This window comes from Stegodyphus dumicola, chromosome X1 (genome assembly GCF_044657685.1).
Source record: "Stegodyphus dumicola isolate Sdum_Otavi_A_Nest chromosome X1, ASM4465768v1".
Lineage (NCBI taxonomy): Eukaryota > Metazoa > Arthropoda > Arachnida > Araneae > Eresidae > Stegodyphus > Stegodyphus dumicola.
The window spans coordinates 187,793,935-187,799,934 of record NC_140780.1 but is presented as its reverse complement, the minus strand read 5'-3'; positions in this window follow the sequence as shown (position 1 = coordinate 187,799,934).

The following is a 6,000-nucleotide window of genomic DNA, read 5'->3' as shown; positions in this document are numbered from 1 at the left end:
TGGAAAAATGAGTTATTGAATATCCATGTCTACGAGAACAAACACGTCGTTTACTTTCCTGCTTTGGAAGTATGCAAGTCAACCTTTTCTCTCATGACGAAAACTAAAACTTACTTAAGAACGCAAATTATAGATGCTAATTTAGAGGATCTATTAAGGCTGCGCATTACGAAGATTGACCCAAATATTCAACTACTATTAGACAAGAAACAAATGCAAAGATCCCACTAAATTAAATTTTTCATCGGATTATAACAGTATTTTACATACTGTTGCTATGTATGTTTTTTATAACTTAATATTATTACTTTTCTATTGTTTTTCTTTATAATGTAATAAATTTATTGAAAATTATTTATACTTAATTATGTTTATTTGGAACAACATTTAAATATATGCAGTTGTTTAATAAAAATTATTAAAAATTAATGTTACAATAAATTATTAGCCTTATGTGAATGGAATAATATTTTATGTTGTAAATTTTTATTTTAATAAATGACTTAGTCTTTTTTGCATAATTTCTATATAATGCAATAAAGTGATAAAACTATACAAAAACTATAATTTCACAAAAGGTCATATTTACAGGTATATCAACTTATGCGGCCTTCTTTATCACTGCCTAATTTAAATGCGGCCTCTCATGGTAAAATGGTTCCCCACCTCTGTTCTAAGGCATACATTCAAAGAGGGTGTGGTGCAGCTCAAAGTAAAAACAGAGGAAAGGAACATTTGGACCGGTTCTGTTTATAATTATGATGTAGCTGCATCCTTTACACAAAATCTCGAAATCCTTTCCTTTGAAATGTCCTTTATATCAAAGAAGACGCATTATCGACATATTTACAATGAAAGAAGACAGATAAATATAGGATAAGGCTGGCTGAATCTAAAGTATTATAAGGTATTTTCTCTGTTCTTTCTGCATGCGTTTAAGGTGGTGCGTCTTCTAGAGTCCAGGTTGGGCTCCCGGCGAGGGTTTTGCTCATTTTTTACGTCACCTGTTTAAAAAAAAACCTAATGACACTACAATATTAATATTATAAAAGAACACGCTCGCCATTTAATGGCAATATGAATAAATGATTTGCAAGCTTTTGTCAAATTAATTTTATTCACGTCTAACATAAATACTAAATTACCTAAACTAAGGTAATACACGATATGATAATATTATTCTTTAACTTTTTGTATTCAAGTTGAGTATTATTCTGTTGTGGATTGAAAAAAAAAAAAAAAAAAAAAAGATAATCTTTGATCTAATATAACATTTTTTATGGAATATTCTTAGTCAAAAAAAAAATTTTCTTTCATAAAATAAAGTTCAAAAACAGTAAAAGAAACGGGTAATATTCGATTAAGATAAATATACTACTAGCAAACAATAACTAACTGCGGGCAGTTTAAAACGAAATAGCTAATAAAATAAGCTAAAAATATTATAATATTTTGTGTATTAATACGGCTTGGAATACGTTAGCGAAACTAGTGAACGTATTTGATATAACGATCTTAAGAGGTCTTCAGCTCGTATACTTAGTCGCTTAAAGCTCAAAACAGCTATCACTGGATTTATAGCCGTTATTGCACGCTTATCTCATAGAGCAGTACACAAGTAAAACTAAATCCATAGGGGGCTTGTTTTCTTTAGAGTAACAAATTCATTATATTTAAGGAGTGATTTCATGTTTGGCGAAAATATCCATCACTGTAAAAGCAATTAAAATTCAAAATCTTACTTTAATTTCATTATTATATGAGATATATATATATATAAATTCAAATTACATTTGAGTAAATTGCAGCAAAAGGTAAAAAAATCACTTTTTATTTATCACAATGTTCTTGGTAGTAACCAAAGTAAAATAGTGCAGGTATAAACAATTGTGGGTTTTAATGCAAAACTGTAAAAAAAAAAAAATAATAATAATAATTTAAGCGTAATCTATCTCTTGTACATGTTTTATATATTATTAGATCGATTGTTTTTGGAATTCTAATAATAACCTAATGCAGTTCGTATATGGGCATCCACAATTTTATTTTACATATGATCAAGGAACCACAAATGATCACGAATATTAAAGTTACTAAAAATTCTTATTTAATTTTGGTATACTCAATTGAAACCGTGCAGTTTAAAAGTTTTATATATATCAGTAAAGACATGAAATAAGAAATTTAGAACCAATTTTTCCTAAAGACCAAAAATTGAAATTCATAAGTAATGAATTTCAAATAATCCTATAAATGCAGAAAAGAAGTTAGTAAATGTTAAAACTAAAATGCTTCAAACAAGCATTAAAGCAATTAAAAATTCGAAGAAATTTGAAGAAAAATGAACATAACAGAAGTGAAATTCAATCAACTTCAATGCCACTTCGTCAGGAGGAGGAATATTGAAATCCAATGAAATCTCTCTTCCACAAAAATCCCTGCTTTTCTGTCTAAAGAATTAGCCGATGAACCGTTTCAATGGATTTTAATTTTAATAGCTCACCCGAAAATTTGGCCGCTTCCCAAAGCAAGGAAAAAACAAAGTAGATTCTAACAAAATATTTTTACCTTTAAATAAAGAGACCTACCTCTATTCAAAGAATTGAAAAAGTGAGTAAAATAATAAAAATTCAAATCAAAATTTTACCTTTAAACAATGAGAACATAAAAGCAAGAATTTTTGTGGAAGACAGATTTCAATTGATTTCAAAGTTCCTCCCCCTGACGAAGTGGCATTGAAGTTGATTGAATTCCTCTTCTGTTCTTTTTTCTTTAAATTTCTTTGATGTTTTTGAATTATGGTATTGCTAGTTTGAAGTGTTTTGGTTTTAACATTTACTAAACTGTTCTTTTGCATTCATTGGATTATTTGAAATTTATTACTTATGAATTTCAGATTTTGGTCTTTGCGAAAATTTGGCTATAAATTTCTTACTTTATGTCTTTACTGATAATTTTTCAGCAGCTTAATGCGCGAAAATACTAGGCATGATTATATTATGGTTTTTTAAAAAATTGTTTCGTAATTAGGAAATATATATATGATTCTAGAATACTTAAAAGTAACAAAGAAACCGCCACTAAATCCTGGAAAATTATTATTTTCTAATCAGCTTAGAAACGAAATATTCGTGTCAATAAACCTTTTTTCAAAGTCTTGCGATTTATTCGAAGGCAAAAAAGTAGATTTTTATTAATTTAAATTTCTATTTGATTTAAAAATCCGATCTCATTTCCGCTTAAGATAAGAATTTTATTTAAAAATGCATCATTATTAGCTATTAGAGAGCTTACTTAAGGGAAAAAAAAAATTAAGACATTTTTGAACCCCCCCCCCAAAAAAAATTTGTAAATTACTTTATAAATTCCAAAAATCATTCATTTTGAAGGTTATTTTCCGATGTATTCAAATATGTAAAGATCGAAATTCTGCGATGATTTTCTTCAGCTCTGCATGAAAAAATTCTGTATCAGATTTTGACAAAAATTCCTGGGAAGTATTATTATTACAATCCTTCGTGAGAAAATTTCGAGGAAATCAGACCTATAAGAAAGGAATTAAAATTTATTTCAAGATTTGACTCGGGCAAAAACAGAACAAAACCAGGTTAAATAAAACCATGTAAAATAAATACTTCATAATTTTTGCGCAGAAGGTACTAAACTAGTGAATTTTTTACGTAGTAGTGCCAAATTGCATACTCCTATTCCTCAATTTTATCGCAGATCAAAGCACTCAAAAATACAGAATCTAATCTCATAAAATATGCCTGAAAAGTCAGTAATTTATGTTTCTTATTAAACAACCGGCTCTGTCTTATTTATAGCACATGTTTTATTTCATAAATTATAAGTAATCCTGTAGCATTAATACTTTAAGTTAGTGATTTTAAACTAGTTGCTTCTTAACAATAAATGGAAGCATATCCTACGGATATAGCTTTGATAAAAAGAGAGGGGGGGAAGAAAAAATCATGCATTAAAGATAGATAACACAGTATTGATAAACAGCGAACGTCTATTTGATTTAAATAATTAAATATTTAAATAAAAAATATTTAATTTGAATAATACCAAGCCACTTGCAGGAGCACATAGTGAAAAGAAAATATATTCACACATACGGTAGAATACGAATCAGCGTATATTACTGATTAATTTTATTGCTGGAAGAATTTTTGTAAGCTTAAAACATGAGTGACAATCAAAGATATTTCGAAAGAAAAGATTTCGAGATTTTCTATAAAGGATGTAGCTACACCATCATTATAAACAGGACCGGTCCAAATGTTTCTTCTCTTTTTGTGTTTCGCAGCTCCCTCTTTATATGCATGCCTTATAACGTTCCCCATTTTATCAGAAGTCTGCTTATCGTCACTACTCAGATCTTCTTTTTTTTCTGTCTACGCACTGAATAATGACCTAAACTTTGTAGATCTATGCAGCAAAATTTTAGTTGGTAAGAAGGAAATATATAAAGGGAAAGGGCAACAATTAGTTTGGTTCTTTTTAGTCAAAGTACATATTTATCACATAGTCTTATTTTAACTTAGCTTTCATAAGAAAACTTTTTTTTAGAGCTTTGTTATGACTACATTGTTTAAAAAAATCTTCAGTTATGAAAGTTTTATTACTAATTTATTTATTTTTAGGGGGAGCAGAAAAGATATGTGAAGTTTTCCGCAAATTGATCGTAAATAACTTCTTGATGATCCTAAATGTTATCACACATTAGAGGAAAATCAGAATAAAAAGGTAACACTCGTGTTGACAACTTTTGCACATCTTTATTTGAAATAAACAGGTCTATAAAACAAATCGAGTAATAACGAATCGAATAAAATAATCGATAATAGTATTACGAAGATACGATAATAGTATTATGAACTTACTATGTTAATTTAGTATGTATGTATTAACTTAAGTATTATGATTATTAATAAAAACGATAATAGTATTATGAAGACTGAAAAACATTCTCCTTTGAAATTAATACTATATAAAGTATCTTCTCCCTCTTTTCAGCATGCCTTCGTTATGTAACGGCAGCACACTTGGCGCACATTCGAGAAGTCCAGGGTTCGAGCCTTGGCTAAGGCACTGCATATTTTTCACGTCTTAAAAATAATCTAATGATTCTACAACTAGATTAAAGATAAATTTGTCTGTTTCTAAAAAGTGAAATGAACAGATTGCTAATGAAATACGTTTTCTTTATGACATTTAAGCAGGAAACACACGTACACACTTATTTTTTGACAAGGGAACATAATTTTATTCCGAAATTTTTGTTTTTCTCTGTTCGCGTTAATTCTATAAGATGTGCAAGAAGCAAATTTAAAAAGTGTGGTTAGAAAAGCAAATGCAATAAAAGAAAGCTTTGATTTTTACCGCCAAGATATACTGCCTAACTTTTTGAGCTGCAAATCATAAGCATTCTGAGGTAGTTATAGGTAAAAGACAAAAATTTGCCTTTCACTGCTGCGAAACGTTAATTCTTGTTCTTTAGTTCTAAATCTTCCCATTCTGTTTGTATTCTTCTTGATTTCAAGAATATCTTTATATATTATCGGATTGACATCATTCCTCTTTTTGCTTGTTTAATTGTTAAATATACAAGTAAAAGTGCTTCAGATATGAAACCAAGTTAATATTCACGGTATGTTCAAAGCCACTTAGAATTGCAAATTTAACCGTGTTGTTTTAATGAATAAATTAAAATTTTTCTAATTTTTGGAATATCATCTTCAGATTTATGCCAGCCCATAATGAAAGACTGTCAAACGCAAAATAAAAAAAAAAAAAAATAATAAATAAAAAAAAAAAAAAAAAAAGATAATTTTATGAATTTTTACTTTCAGAAAAAATTAGATTTTCCATAAAGTAAGACAAAACATGTCAGGTACTTTATAGAACTCATAGCTTCTCAGCTTCCTTCTACATCAAGCAGTGTATTATTTCAAGGGGGAGAAGCAACTAAATAAGCCATTAATTGCAATT